The 22,685-nt window shown below is 43.6% G+C and overlaps 1 protein-coding gene and 1 long non-coding RNA gene across 3 annotated transcripts in view; one reads left to right on the top strand and one right to left on the bottom strand.

Moving 5' to 3' along the window:
* The window catches only part of LOC111266102 (protein O-mannosyl-transferase TMTC1), a 144,092-nt gene that overhangs the window by 88,180 nt on the left and 33,227 nt on the right, over positions 1-22,685 (top strand). The window lies entirely within an intron of this gene.
* LOC111266100 (uncharacterized) overlaps positions 1-22,685 on the bottom strand; it is a 33,211-nt gene that overhangs the window by 9,836 nt on the left and 690 nt on the right. The window lies entirely within an intron of this gene.

Genomic DNA, 22,685 nt, shown 5'->3' with positions numbered 1-22,685 from the left:
GATGAAGGTCACTGATAGCCTCGCAGCCCTTTTCTACTCGCATGAATGGTAGAGCTCGATCATGTCGCATTCTCAAGCGCTAAGGCCGCTGCTGCCGCCGCATGGAAAAATGCGAGTAAGCCTTCTTTTGCTCTTTTGTCTGAATTCCTTGGGTTAGCCTTAAAGACTGGCTGACTCTACCCGTTTTCGAATGACCCTAGTGAAAGCCTGGCTGAACAGCAGTTTTTGGGGAATTCTTTTACTACCACTATCCGTTTTCGTATGGGGCCGATGAAGCTGCTTGTTCCCATGGTATACGCTGACTCGTCATAAAATTTCGTTGGCATTGAAGAGGGACGTTGAAAAACGTTGTCAGCCAGTTTAGGTCTCACCAAGACTAGGTCTAACTAGGACGTGTGGTTGCGAAAGGCTCGACGTAGCTGACTACCAACGTCGTCAGCGGCAGCAGTAGAACTAGATTACAGCGATGCTACGAAACAGTAATAATGTGGGTTAGAACTTCTGGTTTACTCTGCATCCTTTCACTTTTTTTTTTTTTTCATATTATCTATTTATATAGGTTAATGCACAGGTTTTCATCTCGGTGTATCAGCCGCACGATTCCTTCCCGCGAGGCCCTTTTATTCGCTGTCTGCCCAGCCAATACGAATCAGGCTTCCTCTGCCGCTGTGAGCATCTGTATGTATGAAATGCCAGTATGTCTGTGTTGGCAGAATTTGTTTATTTTTCGGACGTGCCTCCGGAGCACAAGCGGCTCAATCTGCGCGGTCCTTTCTCGGCTTGGCCCCGGGGACCTCTCCCGCCTTTACCGAAGAGGTTCACTTTGTACCGATCACTGTTGTCGCAGGTTGGCCACCCGCTTAGTACTTTGCTTTCTGACGAACCACTGTCGGTCGCAAACAAGCCAGTTTAGCAGCTCGACTCCACAGTTACAGCCAGCCACAAGCGGTGGCGCGCCCACCAAAAGATCACTCACTTGTTTTGCCTGACTATATCTAGTAAATCCAGCTTTCTCTCTCTCCCCCCCCTCTCTCTCTCTCTCTCTCTCTCTCTCGCCAGGAAAATCGCCAGGCCGCTAGGTAGATAGGTTATATAGCCGAATCATAATAAACCCGTTTTGTTTGCGGTTTGCCAAATATATATATATATATATATATATATATATATATATATATATATATATATACACACGATTCAGTAACGCTTTTTAGGAGTGATGGTACTATTATGGCAGTCGTTGTCGACTTACGAAACGGCTGACAATATGATAAGGTATTTGGTTACTATACAGGAATTATTGTATGTATATAGAAAATATCATTATGATCAATCATGCATCGTTACTCTGTGCCGAGTAATGAAAGGTTCAATAACATACGAAACTAAACATTTTGAGATATTTACATTTGCTCATTGTTTCTGTTATTTCTATTTTTAGGTAAATATCTGTGAACACTGCACACTAATACGATGCAGCATAATCGATTTACACCTGAAAATTATTCTGTTTGTCTTGCACACACTTTATGTAGTACTTGCATTTATTTCCAATAGAACTTCTAGTTCTCTTTTTTAAAGTTCTAATGATCTTTGTAAAAAAATCATATCTAATGACAATGGGTTTATCACATACTCAGTTTCGTTTATTGGCATCTATACATCTATACATGCTTTCTACATCTGTTGATTTTGTCGACTAAAAGTCGCCGAATTTAGTTAGGTCTTTATAAAGCGTCGGGGCAACCACCATCCATCACCTCAAGGCCCGCTTGTTTCCGCGTACAAACACCGCAGGCCTGGGGTAAGACCTGTTCAGAACTAGGTAACCCTTTGCTTGATTCCTTCTTCAACGTCTTTATTCTTTTTCGTTTCGTCTTGACGTGTGTCTTGTCTTAACGGTAGTACATTTGGGCTATGCGTACGTACGGGCGTGTGAGTCTGCCTCGATCCTCTGATTCTTCTGACGATATAAAAAAGAAAATCTCGGCCATCGCCTAGGGGCATTCTTTCCTCTGCGGTGGCAGCAGATTCTTGCTACCTCACGGCGAACGAAACCGACCTTCGCCATCGTTTTCTACGAAGATCCTGCCTCATCTACGCTTATTGCTTGGAATTGCGATCTGTGAGTAGCTAGACTTCCGCCGGGAGGGCGACGAACTGTGGACGTATCTCATAATATTTTATAACCTAGTGCCAACCCACCGTTGCTTAAAGCCAACGTGAGTACGGTGGCGTAGATCGCGCCAGCAGGGTCTACATTTCCTCGCCTTTTTCTGTTCGCACTCTCTAACTCGATGGAAAACACTGTGCCAACCAGTAGACGCTTCACAACCACTATCCTATTCTCGCATCGTTTTTGGTGCCTCTGCAAAGATCGCTGGTTGACTGGTCGGTGCGTATTCCAGCTTCTCCGGCTAGAACAGAGCAGGTTTAAAGTATGCGGCGGTGCAGTTCGCGACTGTGCTAGCTGCGCAAAATCCGCGTACAGAAAGGGAAAAACTTTGAAAAAGATTGAGGAAACTAGACAAAATGAGAACGCACCGAACACAGTATGGCGCGGCAGCTATGGCTGCTTACAAAACCAGTCTTTCGTAGAGTCTCTACTCTGCCGTTCAGATACGCCTATCCCTCAGAACGATGAGCCAAAGCGAAGTGAATGAGAAGAGATAGGTTGGGAAGTCTGCGCGCTCTTAAATCGCACAAACGGACCCCCAGACGAACGAAGGTCCCTTTCTTGCGTCTCCCCTTTGTCTAAAGCTTTACCCCTCGAGAGACCACCGCCAACAGAGCTATAGCGGCAGCGACGGAGAGCGATCGGTGCGAGCGGAAGGTCCGAGTAAAAACAGAACAAAACTGGTAGAAGGAGGAAAAGAAAAAATAATGAAGAAATAGCGAGAAAGAGAAGCAATGTGTACGTGTAAGTCCGCGTATGTATATGGAAAAATTCGGGCGAAAAAGCCAAAAAAAGGCTAAAAGGAGTATTAGAGCACGACCAGGATCCGGAGTTGTTGAGCGAAGAGGAGAAATCTAAGAGGAGCGGAGGGGGGCGGGATCAGTCGGAAAAGAATAAAGGCCGAGAACGAAGACTCACTCGACGCGATCCACCAAAGCGCTCGCATACCCGCATCACCTCATCACATGCATACGCTTTTTCCGTAGCCGCTTTTTTGTCGTCGTCCTCTTTGCCGGTCGGCCGGGCAGGAACAAAAGTAGTGTGCTCAAACGATAGTGGAAAAGCTGCGAGCGGGAGGCTGAAGGAAGGGGCAGTAAGAACATTCATGTGCTGTGCTTAGGGCTCACGCCGACAGCAGGCGAGAAACAAAAGAAAAATAAATTTTCATATGACCGGTAAAGCGACGCGAAGGGCAGAGGCGGCCAGGTGGGCAAAACTAAAGATCAAAAAAGTAAACCTCATACGAAAAATTGACTAAACCAGCCCAGGCGGCTGAAGTCAGCTGAACAGAAGAGAACGCGTCGATAAATAGTCTCGAAAAACACAGACAACGGACAGAATCTGACCAGCAAATAAGTGTTGGTGAAAGAGTTAGTTGGCGGTAAAACGCTGTGTTCTATAGCAGACATTACAAAATGCCGCACGGCGTCAGTTAAGCGGATCGACACAGACCGTATATTTGCACGGATGTGTATGCCCGATTTACGTTTTGCGTTCGTAGTCTCAACGTGTAAAAGCAATGAAAATCGTTTGTCTAGCCTGTTGGAAGTTACGATTAGTTGTGGTTGGAATGACGTTTCCGTATGTTGGCCAGGCGGCAATGTTTATAGCACTTATGCGCATTATAAGGAGCCATGCTGCCGTCAGATAGAAATAGGAGTTCGGGCTATGCATTTAAACATATCTATACACTCATTGTATCGTAAGAAGACGTAACGCGGTGGCACATAGTTATCGAAAGACATGATAGCTCCGTTTTTCGTGCCATTGTTAACTGCAGTAACTTGAGAAACACGAGTACCGCACGATGCAGCCACTTCACGGGCTGTACGCTCATGGACTTTATACAGAAACGTGCACCGAGATTTGGGCTCGGTTACTGATAATATCTAGCAGAATTCCCACTGCCTTTTCAGCTAGCGATATAGCCGATTTGAATTGCTCAAAAAGTTCCGACGTGCTGTTTCTCGGTCGCTATGCCTCATCAGAGCTACTCCAATCATTAAGTTCAACAGGCTTAAGTGAAGTTCACGTTGCCTCTTTTACAGTGATGAGGTATTATATATGGACGTAGACTTCGTGTTAACCTGTCGTACTGCACATCTTTACGTCCTGCCTCGACACCATCGGAATAATCAGACGAAACGAAGTTTCTTCTCGCCGCTCGGTACTGGATTATTTTTATACGTTTTAACATATGTTGTTAGTCCTTTCTTGGCCTTTGGTTTCGTTTTTCAATTAGATTGTGAGTGTATTCTGAAAGGCCCCGGGTTGTTCCGTTATTTATTGAACCTCTTCAATTGCACGCAGTGGTTTATTTATTTCGCAGGTCTGTCTATGAACTACTTGGATGTACTGCATTTTGATTGTCGTAATGCTTTTAATGATTCGCTGAAAAATATTCATGTTAAACGACATGTCGGAATTAGTTCCCTGCAGTCTTCTTTGTTTTCAATATAAGCGTCGGTCTCCACAGACGTCGAAATGTGGCCCAGGCAAGGGCTAAATCACCGCCATTACCACCACTCACCTCGAGCAAGAGCGAGCTCAAAACCGCTTTATTTCTTTAGCTATACATGGCATCGTGTTAGCAGTGCTTAAAAGTGTACAAAAATGGTAGTAACTGCATTTCCGTGTTTCTCTACAGCCTTCGAGCACCGTCGCTGATGAAAAATTTTACGGCCGGAGGGGTTGACAGACCCGACATGTTCACGATCAGTGGCTTGCGTTCAAAATGACCATTGACTCAGTCTCTGTTCCATGATGGCGGGTCAATGTCGTCACAATGCGACCAACTTCTGGGACCTCTTAGCTATCACTCAGAGACCAGCTGCCACCCAAGTTGGCCTCCCACCTCGCGATTCTGCGCTGGCATTGTTTCGCCGTATTAGCCAATTAGGACGGAAGCTCCTCAAAAGCACACAAAGGAAAAAATCGACTTATGGCCCAATGCGCACATACAAACGCGTAGACGCGGACGTACAGTGACTCGGATCGCGAAGTAAATGCATAGTAAATTTACGAGTAATAGTAGTTGTAACGTAATTCGCAATACAACCAATTTATGACGACCGTGTACGGCAACGGCGAGAATGCGGGCCATTGTTTTGGTGGAACACGATTGATGACAAATTCAGCAGTCGTAGCAGACGCTAACCTTCAACCTTAAAAAAATCGTTATAGTATAGGCGCGATCGTAAAATAACGTTTATGATGATGACGACGACGACGACGACTGTCTTTTCGCATAGAATAAAGAAAGGCTAAAAAAGTTGTATAAATCGCTAAGAGCGAAATAGATAACAAAAGAACCGAACTTCTTATATAGAAACAATACGCGTCTTTTGTTGCATGTTTAAGGGATGAAAAGAGACATTTAAAAGAATTCAGTAGTCCGATTAGAGGAATGAGCAATAGATCGAAAGGCAGAGTCGTCTGAACAGATAAAACGACTTCTCAAAATGCAACCAAGTTATTGTTTGTATTATACTCACTGGATCTTTATGACTAATATAACTGAAAATAAAAAAATCTAAGAAATATATATATACGAGCGTTGAATACAATCAGTCTGAATTTTTCATGTTTTTTAAAATATGCTTCGTCGTCGTTCCTCTAGGACAAATTTTCCTTGATAGGACAATTCCATAACGAAGCAGAAGAAGACCGATAAGCTTCCGCGACACTTACTGTTGTATGCTTTGCGTATCCATATGATTAATTAACATCATTCGTTCAGCTATTAAACCCTTGTTGGAAATAGAGCGAATAGTTGTTTAACGGAAAATTGTAATGGTCGATTGAAGAATGCTATATCGCCGACATCGGCGTGGCCACTGACAGCCCGAATTAGATTGAGGTTTGCATTCGCGCCCCCCGGGCAATAAAGGGGCGCTCTCCTAGCAGGTATTTTCATCTTGTTTTGTGCTGTTATTCTATCGACTTCGACAATATCGACAACATACTTATCTCGACGACATGCTAAACGAGCGAAAAAGGCCAAACGTTGGGCAAAAAAGACACCAAAATTTTTCTCTATCGTTTCGTTTATACGTCTGTGTATCTGAACTTTCGAACGATGCCAGGCAACATGGCACGTTAGTCGACTTAGGTACCGCCTGTATTTAAGTCGGCCCGAACCGATAGACTTTTATCGATCTGTTCAAGCCGCACTCAGATGGCATTTTGTTAGTACGTAACATTTATATATATCACTGAAAGTTGTCGAAAGGCTGATGGTGCTACGGCACGTGCGAACGATATGGACACACCTATAAGATCGAGTGAATGATGCGTGGCTATTTAAAACAACCGCAAAAAACTAAGGGTTACAAATACGTTTCCGATGAGACTTAACGGCTATAGGGTAATATAATAAGCGGCAGCTATTCGACGCTAGGAACTGTCGTCGCTACTGCGATTCTTTAATAAAGAGACGTATCAGGTTGAATAAGGTTTTTGGGGTCATTATTATGTTTGTGCGCGTCTTGTGATGGCGGCAGTGGGGGTGGTCCTATTATATAATAATCCAGATAGTCGCTACTATCGTTTCACTAACCATTGATTATCTAAGCTACGTTGTACTGTCGTCAAATTTCGTACACGTAAAATACATGAAGATCTAAACGATTTCGGATCTGTGTATCTACATAAGTTCAGTTGCCCAGGTATAAATCACTAATTATCTCGATGTTAGAGTGCAGGCTGATGATTAAAGCGTGTCTTGTTCTCTAGCTTATTATAAAGATATTGAATTTACAATTTTGCTTTCTTAACAAAAGAAAATTCAAATAGTGTTTCAGTTCTGATACGATAGTCTTATAGATAATTGTTTGCCAATGACCTCTTGTTATGGGTTTTCGCAAAATGTTGTACTTCGGATGGTTTACCAACCGTTTTGACAAGCGAAGATTCGTTGATCCATTATCGACTATGTGTTCTTGTAATATTTAAGATTTTTAATACGTTTGTACGCTCCGGTGTCGCGCATTCGCTTCCTGGCATTCTGCATATAATTTGATATACGTAAATGACTAATTAATGATTCAAAAGTGACCAGCTTATTTTTCCTGTTGGGATTTCCCTTTTGGTCTACCTGTGTGAGCGCCACCTGTAAGATACTTTGTTATGAGCAGGTATGGGACGACGCGCAAATAGGCCTATGTCTTATTGGTAAAGACGGTTTGAGAGCAGGGGTTGATCCTCACCTGGTACCATACCTCCAGTGGTCGTTACAGTTTTCTTAGATCCAACATGTCCGTTCTCGCCAATTTGTATCTCTTCTAACCTTTATGACTTTACGCTCCGCCAGATGTCCCGCGTTCCATTCACGCATAGATAAGGCATAAGCTACCTAGCAGGGCGAACGTTGTATCCTTCAAAATGAACTTTCCGTGTTAAATAGTGATAGAAAGCCAAACCTTTCTGCGCACGCTGCTTCAAAGCGTTATCACTCTGGATGTTATATCTGGCTCGATCCATGTATCGATTGACACGTATGCTCGAATTTTAGTCACTGATTTGATGGCTAAACTATGTTTTTAGAAAAAAACGATTTTCTGTTCCGGTACAGCCGTAAAAGATGTCGAATCAATTTCGTCAATTCGATCAATCTGTCTACTTCAATACACAGCCACAACGAAGATTCTCCTTTTGTCAGAAGCTGCCCCTTTGATTCTTCGACCTTTTTGGAAACTTGTCTTACCAGTTGTCTTCATACTCACGTTGATCCTTCGCTCGGATATTTTATCACTTTCAAAATCTGTCCCGTCTTTCAGCTGTTTCCGCTGGCTTGCCATCGGTCTAAGCACTTGTCTACGTGTCTTCTGCTACTCAGTCGCCACTTCGAATCCTCATACCCGTCCTCGTAAGAGCTGACTCTACCATCATGGTTATCGTCTTCGCGTTTTGTTTTTCATATATCTTTCTGTCCTTTTTTTTAACATTACTTTCATCCCATTTTTCGTAGTCTCTTCGCCTCTGCCGCCGCAGTTGATTCTGTCTTGTTTCTCCCAATCTGTTCCTCGACAGCCAGTAAGTTTCTGAAGATCCAAAGCTTCTGCGTTTCCTTAGGCCTCGCCTGCGTCGTGAATTTTCAAAGCCTTTTGCGTAGTCTCTGCTCCGGTAGGAGTTTCTATTGCTATTGGTTGTGTTTAAAAGAAAGCAACCAACGCCTGCTTTGACCAGGCGTAATGATAGAGAAAAACAAGGCAACGTGCTCCACCAGCAACGAAATACGGCAGCCTCATCATCATAGACGCCGCCGTACAGAATAGCATAACGGCACGACGATAATCGATTTCCCGTCGTCTTTGCTTAGGGCGCCGAACAGTTGCGTTGCGATAACTAGGGCATCGGCAGACACCAACAATGTCCAGGGCAACGGCAGGAAGAGAATGGCGCTGCTGCCGCCGTGGCCACTGGCGAGAAATTGCAACAGAAAAAGGAAACCGGGCAGAAAGAACGAGGACATAATAACCAAAGCTACTTCAAGAAGGAGAGCAAAAGAGGTGAGGACGAGTTGAGCGAAAAATAAAAGAAGCTTCGTGCGAACGACCGCACGAGGTGTAAAGCAGACGGCGGGCGGCAAGTAGCGGTGGGGTTCGGTCAGGGAAAGAACACAGAACTCCTTGGTTGCGAATGAGCTAGACGGGGGGAGAAACAGGGTACGCACACAAACCGCCTAGGAGACACTGAATGGGAATCATGGTAAAGAAAGAAAGTGCGGAACCTGCTGCAGCGTACCGTTCCTCCTCCCGAAAAGAATCGAAGAGGGGTTCCGAAGCCAGAAGTTGGGGAATGAAAACCTCACAAATTGGTGAATTATCTCGAATCACTGTGAAAGAACAAAAGCAGTCGTCGTTCGAGGTTTGTTTCCGATAAACTGCATCGTTTTGATCAGGCTAATGGCAATCTCTGCCGAAGCCCCTCGGATGCCTGTAGATGTGATTCTCCTCCAAGCTTCATTCATGTTAATATTTTTATTTATCTAGCTTTCTTGTAGCTAGACAAGGGTGCCTTCTTCGGCATTTGTCACAGTGGTATGCTTTCGAAATGTTTCGCGCTTATTACAGACGTTTATATGCCAAATGTGCTGAAGAGATTTGCTTCGCTGTTTTTGAATTTAATCAATATCTTTATTATTTAAACACTTTGTAGTTGGCGTTGTTTAGTTACGCGAAATAGTTATTGTGATTCGAAATTTCCTGGATTGCCCTTAGAGTCTTAAGGATCCTTTATGGAGTAGATCATAACGTTTTGTGTCTAGAATATTCTTCGACAGCCGGGTCTCCCAGGGTAATAACGGATATTTTACTGTTTTCTTGCATATATGTGGAATTAAGATGTGTATAGATGTGCATGCTTCACATAACACGTATAATCTTCTGCCTAAATAATACAAGATATCTATGGCAATAGACTAGAAGACGCTTTTAAGCTTTTAGCGAACATTTCTGTGTGTTCTGTTATGTGTTCAAATGAGAGGTGGCAATGTGTTATATAACTCGTAAGATATAAACGATGTCGTATTACCTTAATATAATCAGTGATTTTTGGGGCATCTTCACATGTGTACCTAAGTTCGTATCACTAAATAACAATGAAACTGGATGAAGCGTAGCATTAACACTGAAGTCTCTTGGCTTTGAGCAATCATCGCGTGTCTGTATCCTTCGTTTATCAACTTTAGAAAATGGCAAACCAATCGTCTAATGTCAACAGTAGGGAGTGACCTCGAAAGACTCTATATTTGCTTTGTAGTTCAGCTTTTATATGTGTTCTTATTCGTTGCAATAACGTTACACTAGTCGAAATTGATTTCACTATTATGTTTTAATTGTATAGACGTAAAGTAGCGCTCTTTTAATTTGAGAGTCCTGCGGGAATCAGTGGCTCAGTGAATGTCTTGTGATATCCCTGAATTTAATATCAACTACTAGTTGGCCATTCTGTCGCAGCGATAATGTTTGATGAAGCTAGAAGCTGGCAGCGGTGCCCAAGGCAAGTGATACTACGAGAAACTGTCGATAGCGTAATTAGGAAGTGTATAACATATTTGATAGGAGGGTTATTCTGCATAGCACACAATGCAGACGCTCCTCAGACATTTGTTTGCGCATTGTCGATCGCCTACTTGTTTAGCGAGATACTTTCTATTCCGTTCCGAAACGGCAGTCGTATGCTATGCTCTATCATTGAGCCCAAAGTTGTCTTCGTGCGCTGGGTCAGCCGCCCCCGCAATTGCCGTTGCTCGTGCGTTCGGTAGAACTTTTTTTTAGTACTGGTTATGTAGCGACCGTTCCGGCTGTATGGTTTTTGTTTTCGTTGTTCGTCCTCTTTCCGTATACTCTAGCGACGCACATATGCTCAGACACGGACACGTAGGGAAGATGCGCTAAGAAGACTATCATTTCATTTTTCGTTCCACTGCATGGTCTCTTACTCGTTATTCTACAGTTCCAAACACCGAATAGCTGTTCGCCTCGCTCGGACGAAGTGCCCGAACGAGTTGAGAAGTTGACTTAGTTGACTTAAAGTAGAAGAACGTACAAAAATGCTTACCAGTGCTGCTACCGCCATCTGCTGTCCCAAACTCTCCATTTTCTCTGTTTTATCTTTCGTTATCCAGGGCACTAACTTCTCGCAGAGCTTCCTGGCTTCGTTTTATCCTAGTCGAGTCGACTCGAGTTAGTTGGAGTGGCCTGTAATGATCCTTAATAAAAATAGACTGAGTAGCCACTAGACCCAGAAGAAGGTCCATGTAGCTACTGCAGCTGCAACATGGATACCAGTAGGCAGCAGCAAGTGCACAGAAGACGCAATAGTAGGAGTGGCACAGTAGTGCTAGCTGTAAGCTAGATCCTACGAACTAAGGCTCTTAGCTAGCCAGTTAAATCTACTTTATATGTAAGGTCCTATGTGGGTGTATATGCAAGGCCCTATAGAGCTAGACAGCGTTGAAAGCCGGGAGCATTGCTGGAAAGCACGGAAGTCCGCCATCGGGCCGAAAGCAAGCTGGAAAAGAGGACCTTCACAAGCAGGCTCCCAAAGAATGGGAAACAGGGCTTTAGCTCCATTCTTTGTCGAAACCAGCGGCGCTACCCCTATTCTGTCGTTGTTACCGTCTAGCAACAACGCGCTATGCATGGCCCATAGGGGATTACAAGGAGCATGGTTTAGGAATGCTTCAGAAAAAGCTGCTCGTTGATAGCCGACACTATCAGTGGACGGGTAAAAGGCACGGGGAGACAGGCCGATACGACAATGACCTCTTTTACCTCTTCGTCAGCATTCTGGGTAGTAGGGCCAAATACCGGCCCCATTTGTTGCGGAAAACGGCCACGAATGCAAGCGGAAGGAGTCTAAGCTTGTGAAGATCTATCGTCATGGGCGGTCCCCAACACATTGGGCACGGTGTTCGTCACCGCCTGTGAGCTTCTGGCAGACGTATAGTAGTATTGAATAGGTGACTCGAAAGGTAAATACCCAGAACGTATCTTTGTTAGCACCTATCTATGATAAGTCGTAATGGCTGCGATGAAGCGCAAGTACACCGAATAAGGTAAAGGAGGCATTAGTAAGGCTTTTCTTTTGTTTGCTAGCCAATGAAATAGTCGTGCACTTTTTCCTTGGCGACCGCCACTCCCTGGCCCATTCGCAGCTCCATCTTTTTAGGTTTATTTCTTGCTTAGCCTTCCAAATCACAGACAGATACGTACGCACCGAGACACGCACGTACACATACAGAAAGATGCCTATGCTCACTCCAATGTAAAACGGAAAAACTCTTAATTAAGTGCCTGTTTTTGGCTAAGCCCCTTACAGCACTCGGTAACGTAAGGAATCCACTCTCTCATGCCGCGGAGTTACAACAGGAAGTCAGCAAACTGCTCTGTCTGCGTGACGACGCAGAAGGGAGGCAATGGACGATGCGGATGAGAGTTAGAACGAGAAAGACAGTGACGTGGAGTACGGAGATGAGGACTTCTTATCTGTTTAATGGCACGCCTTGAGCTTCTAGGCCATGCTGATCTTATTCCAGCTGGCTAACTAGCATACGACCATGACCACTGCTTTATTCTTACGTGACCGGTCGTGCTAAAGGTTAACCCGTTCCAAGCCGTTGTCCCTAAGAAAGCTTGTACTCTCCAGTATAAGGTATCCAAAAGCACCAAGATAATTTCGAAGGTAGAGGCGTTGGCTATGCCCATCTCTGATTCTTTTCGAGGTGTACTCCTCCAAGCTTAGATAGGTTTGCTGTGATCGTCAGCAATGAAGAACAGCTCCTTCTAACAACTATTCGCAATTATCGGACACGCGTACACTATTTTTCTTCTTCGTGTCCTTGACTACTCCTGACAACCAATGTTCTATTCGTAAAAGTTCTAAAATAAAACTAATTTTATGTACGCGTAAAATACTATGAGCCAACCAATACAAGAAAAGGCATCGGTATCATTACTTTCGAAAGTTGCCTGCCAAATGAAAAGTTGTTACAGATGAATTCAAACATGAAAATCCTGCGATTCTACCGTTACTCTCCGAACGGCTTGTCTACCTGTCGCCTACCTCGTTCGACATAATTGATACCGCTCGTGGTGTCTGGTAGACTGTGGAGCCAACCAGTCGCTAGCTTCCAAAAGTTAGCGCTTTGTAAGATTTTATAGGGGACGATATAACACTACCGCCGGAGGTGACCGCAGAGTGTTGTTTCGAGACGAAGGGTTATCTCGGGGCACGAACTATCATTCGGTTTGAGTGTAACAGCGAGGTGTTGATGAGTGTATGGACCAACATTCTGTAGTATGTACCTCTCACATAAAAACGCTGATGATGGATTTTTGCCGTTTGTCGCCGCCACTGTCCGTCTGGCGATAATCATTTTTAGAGAGTTAACTTCTAACCACTGCCTGCAGCAGCCGTACTACTATAACTTTACCGATAGTAATACTAGTCGCGTTTCTTTTCCTGCGTTACTGAGCCTACGAGCTCCTTTGCTGAAGTAGCAACGATCTAAACTGAACGAAGTCGTAGCACATTCATCGGTTGTTCAGCTCACAGTCGCTACCTGCTGAAGTTACTGGCCAAGTTATGAACGAACGTCTCGGCTGGCTTTAACGGTCGTCCAAGCTTTACGTCCATCTATAGCGCGGCGAAATCGAGTGCTATAATAGCTACATATGATGCGATATATACTACTTGTACTGGCTATGATGGCGCCAATTTTTGTGTGGATGTCTATCGTGTGGCCAGAGGTAAGTCCGGCCGGCTTCTTCGTGGCTAAATGCGGAGGGCCAAATGCGACGACGTTCGGTTGATTTTTGTCGGATTGTGTCACAGCCACTAAAACGGCTGTTGATATCGCACGCTGGAGCCGACGCCGGTGTCTTCACCGCTACCTGCTGAAGGCAGGATGCGCTGAAGAACACGGACGCTGTAGTCGAACACAGAAGTGCACAGCGGCCAAGGGGTGTCGACCTATTTCTGTATCTTTACTCATTAAAAAGCTATTCGCTGGCTGTCGTATTAACCAGCAAAGGGAGATATTTTTTAGTGATAATATTAATAATATTGAACAAGTAATAAACTCCCTTTTTACTAGATGAAGTCAAGTGCCGTAGATTTACAACGCATTAACTCACGCTTTCCCAGCTCTTTCTCCCTCTGTTAACATTGTCTATCACGCTCAAGGCGAGACGGTAACAAGAACAGGTTAATGTCGCTGCCGCCTCAAACGCAGATCTAAAAGGCACAGGGAACAACCTGATCGTTCTTTCGGTTAGGATAGTGGCAACGTTACGCCCACATGGAAACATAAGCAACAAAAAAAAAAAGCTGTCTCTCCATATTTGTTCAAGCCTATAAACGATGACAGCTTATCAAGTTCGTTTTGCGAATGAAAGAGGCATGGAGAACCTACTGACCAGTTAGATGAAATTATCAATACTTTAGGCCAGTTAAAAACAGCTGGCAGACAAAGGACCTTCCAATCGCTAAGGAAAGTGTAAGCAAGAGACAGGAGGTTTCGACTGCGACAAAATCGTCCCGCGCTAGTTTATTCTTAAAGTAACTACGAAGTCACCCTGCATACTCGTTTTTACGTATACGTGTTACTCGGTCGTTTATTGTCGACGTTTGTTTGCTATACACACACACACATACATATGTTTTTGTGTAGAAACATGGCTGGCACCTACTTTGCTCTGTTTTGGAATTGTTGTAAGCTTGTATTTTTTGGTTGTTTCCTTCGACTGTTGCCATTCAATTGGCTAGTCGTTATCTGTGTATACGTTTCGCAGGATTTCTTTGCTTTGCTCGTATTGTTTTTTGCATTGACATTGCCTGCTTGTTTCACATGTAGATATCGTGTTGGGGTCAGAGGTGGATCGACAAGTTGTAGACCCAGCCCAGTGACAAGACTGGCCGAAATGGGACGAGCCGACAAACAAGACGGAGAAAAGCTTTTGCAGGCACTTATTTATTAAGGTTAAGAGATGTTATTTGTCAGGGACGTACATGAAATGATGACGTACGTATTTCTACGTCTGTTCGTGTAGACTAGAAAAAGGTGAATACGTTTCTTGGAGTCTTAGAAAAGTAATCGGTAAAGTTGAATATGCTGTGTTGGCAGAAATTTGCAGGGTTTTTGAAGTGATCTGTCAAATGCATGCCCTATATTGAGTTGTGCTCATCTATCTTGGTTCAGTGAAGTAAGTTGTGATATATAACAACTGAAAGTTGTGAAGCTATACAACTGGTCTAGACAGAAGAAAAGATGAAAATTTAAATTTTGAAAACAATTAAATCATTTGAAATATTCGTATCTGATTTGATTTGATCGGTCTTCTTAACCATTACATGCATATTGTCACACTCGCATTGTCTAGGCGAGCCTTGTCGTTCCCTGTAGCGTGTTGACTAATATGGACCTTTGTGCATTTACAAATGTCTTCAAATCATCTAAAGTAACATAATATCGCTTTATTGAATTCGATCGAGGATCGTATTGTTTTTCATTGATTTGGCTTGTGTTGTGGTATCGATGCCAACGATGGACAGATCGCTGATTGCAGCCCCCTACCTGAAACAATAATACCCATATTCTGGAGTCTTCATTCAGTTACCAACGCACATCAGGATTTCGAACAAAGCCCAAATGAGCCAATAGTTGTTGCCATTTAGTGGCAGGTATACAAGTGAGGTAACAATGGACGCATCTTTTTGCTTGTTTGCGAAATCGAGAATTGTTTTAGAGATACATAGGCTGAGTCAGCAGCGTTTGCGACTGTGATGGCCGCATCATGCGGACTGCGGACACGGATACGCTGTACGATATCAAAGGTCAACGAAGGCACCACGCATTTACGCTGCCACCCACCTATCCGCGTATATTTGCCAATCGATATTCCAACATGGAACCCTGCGCACGTAATAGCTTATTATCATGATGATTATCTGTGTGGTCGTTATATTCATGACGATGATTTTCATAACAATGCTAGCGGTAAAATAATCACATATATCCGTATGTATACGTGATAACGTTCTAAAATTACTGTTTTTCTCAACCGCTCAGCCGTGTTTACATTGTGCTCTACAAACGGTACTGTTATCGCAATTGAATATGATTTTATCTGACAGGAGTCCGGCGCACGAGTGAAAACTGAAGTCGAAAAATTTAGCCATTTTTAGAAACGAATAGCTTTCGTTATCGAATAGTCAGGTCAAGACTTTTGATCCGAGTATTGAGGGTACGCGTGCTGTTGTCGGTACCATTATACTATTGATGTTCTACTGTGAATGCAGCTTTTTGAATGGAACCAAGCAACATTTTCGTCATTTTGTACCATCGTATATTGCCATTATATAACGTTTCTAAAAATTTCAATCATTCGGTAGTCGCTGCATCAATTAGGCCGCGTCAATTTCTTTTCCATTATCTAAACCTCATAAATTTGCCCGCAATTCCACCTTCCCTAATACCTGTTCAGCGGTCTCGCCTTTGTTTCAATTCTCTCCCCTCAGGATCATTTGCCCTATCATCGTCCAGTACAAATTACAAGTATACACGACTAGCGTAGTAGTCCACATCGACGAGTCAGTATAAGCGCAGAGAATCGTATCACAATCAGAAGCAGCATCGGTATCGTTCTGTTATGAAACATATGCACTCCAATGCGTAACTTAAATCGTTCACGCTTGACGCGCGAAATCCCAGCCTATACTAATCCACCGAGTCTCGCTTCATGTATATATGTATGTGAACGCTTCGTATTGTGCAACATTTGTTAACACCAGTAACATAGTCGTGCTTGTATTAAATATACCCATATGCTATAACATAATCGTACGGCTTCTTTCATCAACATCAGTAGCAGATAAGGACTGCTCCGCCACAGTTGCGGATAGTCCCGCCTCGGTCAGAGAGGTGGTGATCCTATTTAGAAATTCACCGCCGTGTGCTTGTCTTTTACGTCTACGACAACAAGGCTGGCTTTGTGCTGGCTCGAAGCCTTCCGGAAAAGGCACTCATTCGGGCCAGTGAGAGACAAGGGCAGCAAAGGTAAAAACCCGCTTCTCTTAGCTGTTTGAAAAAAGCAACGAAGGAATTGATTGATGATGAAGAAGTGTCGATGGCCGTACCATTGCAGCCCGCTCCACTACCCACGGGGCATTATGCTATACCGATACGTTCTTCGCCGCCGTATCGCCGGTTTGCCAGCAATGCAGGAGTAGAAATTGAAGCGAGCCTCTCGGGATACTGCTGTAGTTCGACCTAAGGTGCTTGCGTGCTTGTTGAGAGAGAAAGGGGTTGAGTGAAACAAAGCGAAGATTAATGGAAAATGGCTTCGTGGGCATCAGAGCACCATTGCGCGAGGGGCAGTCATGATAATTGAAAATTGAGCGTCTGACGATTATGTCTTTGCCGCTGGTTCGAGTTATAACACAGGGTAGAAGAGCGCTTTCGTCGCGCTCAACGTATATGGAACACCAGCAAGCACGCCTTTATAAAACCACAGAGCTGAATGGCGGGACTACGTTTAAACGCTGCTTTGGCGATAACTTAGAGCACAACGAGCATATAAACCGGGCTAGGCACCCACTCTGTTTAGCTTCGTATGTCGTTCGCAGAAAAGAAATTATCAGCAACCAGAATGCGTTGTCTGGCGCCAACAGGGTGATGGTTAGAAAGTATCTGTGAGGGGGCATGGCAAAAACAGACACGCTGGCCAGACCAGAACGGGGCTTATAATTCACGGTGAAATCCAATGCGACATCGAAAGGTAGACTGGTTATACTTTCGAGTTGCATGTGCCACGAGCGGCACGCTACCAAAAAGTAGATTAGGGTGAATGTTTTGCTAGCTGTGACAGGGTGATACTTATATATTGATGCATGTAATCTGGAGAGATTCGGACTTAGATATTAAATATTTGCGACTTATTTGAATGACTATAATAATAGAGTGAGCATGTTTCGGCAATGAAGTCGGCAGATCAGCATGAGCCACTAAGGTGAGATCACACCGTGAAGGCAATTTGTCCATAGCCGAGGCAATGTATCCTACGTAGACTGGTTATTGTTATGTGGGTATTTAACTCCTTTCTATAGCAATAGAAACGCCTTACGAATGTGATTTTATATGACTACAGTGAATGCATCGTTGTCTTCCATTATAAATAGAAAATTAAAACATATAGAAGCACAACTAGTGCAGTTAAGTCAAGCCTTGCGTACTATACGAATAATAAGAGATCACTGATATTCACCTCGGATATTATACCGATAATTAGAATCATCGTTATTTCCTACACAGCAATGTCGATGTTATATTTGGTGTGAAAGTAACAGAGAAGCAGACGACCAACTACCAGCTCTCAGATGAAATCGGCCTAACTGGTTGTAGAATTTCAAATAAAATATTTATTCTTCTATCAACATATAATTTGACAGCTCACTATCCATAATTGTCATAATAGTTTCCGCTGCCTGCTATCAAATTTTCCACAAAGACGTTACTGTAGACAGGTTTGATGCGCAATTACCACGTTCTAATAGTGCTCCTGCTTAGCCATTGTCACTTCTATCAGCCCATCCCATACATTTTCTGAAAAAATCCGTAATCGTCGCTATTAATACGTGGCCACCGCAGACCGTAATTTACTGCACTTGGGACACTCTCCTCTGGAAAAGGCTATTTTGTTAGCTATGCGATACATTCTACACTTTCTTCTGCCATGGTCGACAAGCTTCGTAACAATGATCCAACAGTAATACACACAGATCATTATTATACACTCACTAATGCTGAGCACTCTTGTCGAACCGATATATGCCATATTTACTCACAAACGCCCTAACGTAATTAATTAGTTAATTTTTCAATATCTGCTCGCGTGTGAGTTCATAATGAAGGTTCAGACCCATCATGCACGCGTAAGTGCTATAGACGTCGATATGCTTTCATTTCATTCGGCGTCATCAGTTTTTCTGTGAAAAGTGTTTCTTCAGTGTAACTTTAGGGGCAGCGCATCGCTTCTAGCCAGAGCGTAAGCCGCAAGTGGAAAATCCGTAAACAATTTGTTTTCGCATCCCGTGGCATAATATACGCCAAAATGCGATGTTCAGTTATGCATACATCTTTTGCAGGTTCTTCTTGCGACTCTGCCTTTTGTTCGTTTTACATTTTTCTCAGTTTTTTACGCTCTTCCGGGGCGCCACTTCGTATGTGAGTCGCTCGCATGAAGAGTTGACGCGGAGTTTAGCAAGCCAATGCCAATGATAGCGCGCGTCAGAGTGAAACTTTAAAATTATTTACACTATTAGATCTGTATGTAACTGCATCTGTGTATATGCACTTCGTCGCTGTTTTGTAGTTACGCGTTTTTCTACGTGAGACTACAGTGACCCTACGCGAGACTACACGAATCTTCTTTTCCCTCGATTCGCTTAGAGTGCTGTCACAACTATGAAGAAAGGTAAGCAGAGCATTATGCGTCGCGAATTCAATGCGACCTTCGCAGTAATGTTGCCATCATCATCAACTAGAGAGTAACGGGTTTTTTTCGCTGGCCTGAGAATCAGTTTGTTCCGCTGCTGCAGCTTTCGATACTTGTTGTCGCTATTCCTGCCGCTGATGGTATCAGTCATCGTGTTGTGCCGCCTGCTATTACGTTTTATGTAACGCATTATATCTGCATGATCTGTACTACACCGGCGAAAACGATGCGTTGGCATCAACCTCACGTTCCTTTTCTCTCTATTTCGGCCGATCTTTGTAGCTCTCTGCAGTGACGTCAACTAATAACTTTAAGGCATACAAATAGGCAAATTATAACGGGTTAGGTATTAGCCGCGAGTGGCGGCTGGGCCGATGTAACAACAAAGTAACACTGTTACTAGTAACAACAACAACAATCACAGTGCCAACAACAAACGCGGTTTCCTGCTACCGCAGCAGTTGTACAGCATGTACATGTACGAATGAGTTTATTGCTACAGTCGCTATATCTTGATGACTGAGTGATTACAGAGCACCAGAAAGCGGACGGGCACCTCCCCTAAAATCAGCGGCACTTAACGCACCGTTTTTCATCCTCGTCGCCGTGACTGCTGCCGGTTATTGTCGTTGACTGTCGCCGCCGCTGTTAGCAATAGCGTGCGTCCGTGCATCTGTATCTTTGTGCGTGCACTGATCTCGATCTGACCGCTATCGCCTGTACGATAGCCACTCCTTTCCCATTACGAAAGCCATCTATTTTTGGCTATTTTTCCACAAATGCCAGCACGATAACTATCGGCATTTGTGGGTTACGCAGTGACACGCATCGTAACCCATCGTAGATTTCTGCTTTTGGTACGATTGTTATGGCGCAGACGGCAGTCGAAGCAGTTGCTTCTGGATGAACATGTTGATTACGAATACTGAGCGCGCCAGATATAATTCTCTGAGCTGGATATTGTTGAAGCTGATGTTAATTTGGTATTTGGCATTGGTAGATATGCATGAACGCATGTCAGGAGTCAGACACCCGTAGAAAAATATTAGCTGACGGCGTTCGCTGCGCAACGGTCTATTCTAAAGCGATCATCTCGCGCCAGCAACAGTGCTCGGTCTCCGACAAGCTGACGCGCTCAGACGGAACCACTCAGACAAATAGAGGTAGAGAGATACGTTCACACTTACTCGAAGCAACCAATTCGAGCGCGCACATTCGTTCATATACAGGCAGCGATTGCATGACACTGATAAAACAAGTGACAACTGTCGGTCGAATAGGATCTCTGCGACTGTCGCACAGGCTGTAAATATTAGCATAGTCAACAACAGCAATAGCACCATGGTTCATATGGGGCAACCGTTCGCGAGATAGAATAGTCATATGGAAAGGCACGAAGGGCTATGGCAGGCTTAGTAACTAAGGGGACGGTGCTTGCTCCTGGCTGTTCAATTCGGTAACGTACTATTATTTAAGAGAAATACGCTAGAAACTAGCTCATAAACGTATTGTTGTAGCAAAAATCTGTTAATTTTTCTATCGAACCTTGTCAATTCAAAAATTGCATCAATTTACTATCGGTTTTATGACAACGCCATTTTTATGACAAGACAAGCAGAGAGTACTTGATACACCGACCGATTGATTCATTTATTTATACATTGATGAGTGATCAAGCACTATAGCTGGTTACAGCCCTAATTTTTGAGAGACGCTAATCTACTCTGATATTCGTCGAGTACTCGTACACTGTTTCCATCGGGCCAATAAGGCCCTAGCGATCATTGGCCTAGTTGTCATCCTTTTTGTCTCTCAGTGTCGCCCTTTGGTTATTCCGAACGGTATATTGGTCCTTTTCTCGAGGCGGTTAACTTAATTCCTGCCATTTGCCTTCTAATTCATATTCCGCTGTACGTTTGCGCTGCTGGCTGTACGCAATACTAGTTGCCAGCAGATAGATCGATTTCTGTGGATCATTCGTTCCGTTACCGCGAGCAACTTTCCATCAAAGCAGATTTCCTTGATCGAGCAGAGAGCTCATTCAATGTTGGCCAGTTCGATGTATGTATGCCTAATAAGTCGTCACGTATACCATTAGCCGATATCTTAAACATAAAATGAAGCCTAGGTCATACAATCGATTCTGACGCTGAAACATTGTATCTTTTATAATCTTAATAGCTTTATAATCAGATACCATCCCTCCAATGTATTGGGTATTTTGTTTTCCTTTTATGGGTCACGTCTTTTACTACGCAGCTGAATGCGGAAACGCTCGCTTCAAATGTTACTGTAGTTAACCACACCAGCATGACTGCGCTCTTTCTAGCTTTGACTTCTTTCAAATTTTGCTCTGATTCTCAAAAAAAATAAGGTAAAACAATAACGACTTCAGAGTTTCGTGATGTACTTTCCTATTCGTTGATACAAAAAACTATCTGGAGCTTTGTCGCGTACGTGTGCTTTGGCTCACACCTTTGGCTGTGCCTGCGGCCAATACGCTTATTATTAACAATTAGCGCATGTATAATGACTGCCATTAACACGCCACAACAACAACAACAGTGTTAACAGCAACGGTCAAAAGCATCCTTCCGCTTAAGCGATGCCCCCGGCAAACCCCCAGACAAACAGCAGCAGCATGCAAAAGCGCCTCAGATTTGTCGCGCATTTTTCGAACATGTAGTTCGCCCATGTTATGACACATGTTCTCTCAGATACGTGCGTCACGGACCGCCGTTGGTCGTTGCTGTTGGCTTCAACTAGGCGATGAAGGCTTCCGGTTGGCCAAAGCTTGTCTGGGTCCAGTAGCAGTAGTGAGTGACGTCGAATAGAAAATACACACAATAATAGTTTGTGATGTTAATTCCGCGCAACGAGGGAGTCGCAATGAATTTGGTCCATAAGGCCATGTACGAGCTTCGTTAACAACTACTAGTTATCACAAAAAGAAACACGCCGATTAGCCAGTATATGCCTTTTTCTTGTCATTGTTATTATATAGTATAGATTGATGAAGGCTTTGCATCGTTAAATGATAAATGATTGTCAACTGGAAGTATAGACTAAAGGATCTCGTCGCCGTAAACCTTGTAAGACAACGGTCTGCGCGAATGCAGAGAACACTTTGTGATATGGCACACTGAAAGAATTACGGAGGTTGATTTGATATTAAAATTGTCTTTAATTATCATTTTTCATCTTTGACAGTGCGTGTAAATTGAACACTGCTTGTCAACTAATGATTGAATACAATAAAAAAATAAATTATGAGGGATCGAGCTATAATTTTTATAAGCCGCCTCTTGTCGGACGAAACTCACGCCTGATCTAGCAGGTACGTAAGCGATAGTTTTTTTTCTTTGCAATATATTTTAAGCACATTTATTGGGATCTTTTAAACGAATTAAAAGGAACGGGAAAAACACCCTAGTAAACTAGTATCTAAGTGCACCTTAGTAATTATATATATATGTCTTTTGCTCTTTTAGAACAGAATAAAAACCTGTTCG

Source organism: Varroa jacobsoni, unplaced genomic scaffold (genome assembly GCF_002532875.2).
Source record: "Varroa jacobsoni isolate VJ856 unplaced genomic scaffold, vjacob_1.0 scaffold_1053, whole genome shotgun sequence".
Classification (NCBI taxonomy): Eukaryota; Metazoa; Arthropoda; class Arachnida; order Mesostigmata; family Varroidae; genus Varroa; species Varroa jacobsoni.
Note: the sequence above shows the minus strand (reverse complement) of the source record. Positions and strands in the feature narration are given on the sequence as shown.